Source organism: Phytophthora infestans, genomic scaffold (genome assembly GCF_000142945.1).
Source record: "Phytophthora infestans T30-4 supercont1.73 genomic scaffold, whole genome shotgun sequence".
Taxonomy (NCBI): domain Eukaryota; phylum Oomycota; class Peronosporomycetes; order Peronosporales; family Peronosporaceae; genus Phytophthora; species Phytophthora infestans.
The window spans coordinates 544,435-545,570 of NW_003303686.1; positions in this window are offsets into that span (position 1 = coordinate 544,435).

Here is a 1,136-nt window from a genome sequence, read left to right on the forward strand (position 1 = left end):
CACATATGCTTTAGAATGCTAATACATTTCCGGACGATATGGTGCAATTGTCGCCATTAGAGACATTTTTGCTGCACCCATCCTTGTATTTTTATCAGCCAGACACTTACTGACGTTGAGGACGTTAAGCCGCCGGGTATATGGTGACCGAAACGCAGTTGCCGTTTGCTTGGTTGAGCTCGGATGCGGTAACACACTTGAACACGAAGTTGCTGTATTGGCCTTCGCGTCCACAAAGTGGGCATGTACGCGGATGTGGCCGCTGCAGCAGGCAGCGGGCATGACGCGTTTTCACTGACTTCATAGGCTTCAGTGCATCCGGGGCCAATTGCCGTTGCAGTTGAGCGTTAGTAAGCGCCAGCACCTATCGGCATGATGCAACTTGCATCTGCAAGCTCGCTTAGCTCGCGTAGCTTGGCACTTTAGCAGGTGTAGTCGCTGTCGCAGTAGGCAAATCGACAGGTAGGCCCAGCGGCGAGCGTACATGTCGCCGCTCCGTCGTCTGTAGCGTGACGCTTCCACACACTAAAAGCGGATTTGTCGATGGATTGCCATTTGTGGTGGGATGTCCGCTGAGAGGCCACTTCAACTTAAGGTCACCGAGCATACGATCATCGAAAGTAGCAAGCAATATGAGCAGATTTGTGTTGGTTGTACACAAACTTAGTCACAACATCCGTCGTACCGTATCACTCGTACGTACATGTACCGTGATTCGCTGAAGACGGCAGCGGACATGTCGGCGCGTCCAGCCAGGACGACGGGGCACAGCATGTGCACTCCTGCCGGTACGTCTGATAACGTTGGTCATTCGTAAAAAGTGCAGCCTCGTCCTTCTTCTGCTGTAGCGAGCAAAGATAATGGGGCGCGTATGTCGTGGTCTACGCTCTCACTGCCGATGTAGAGCAACAGATACAGACGAAAGGAGCAAGGTCAGGCCTGTAATCAATAGAGCTACACGTTCATTACGTGCAATTTACCTGGTGCTGTGTAGAAAGCGGTCGCTAAAATTCTGATAACGTGGGTATGAGATGGACCCACCGCCGTATGTAGCGTGACCAGCGGCAGGGAAGAGGATGCATTGAGCTTTCTTGAGTAGTAGCAGGGAAATAATTGCCACCTGAAGCTGCATTTTC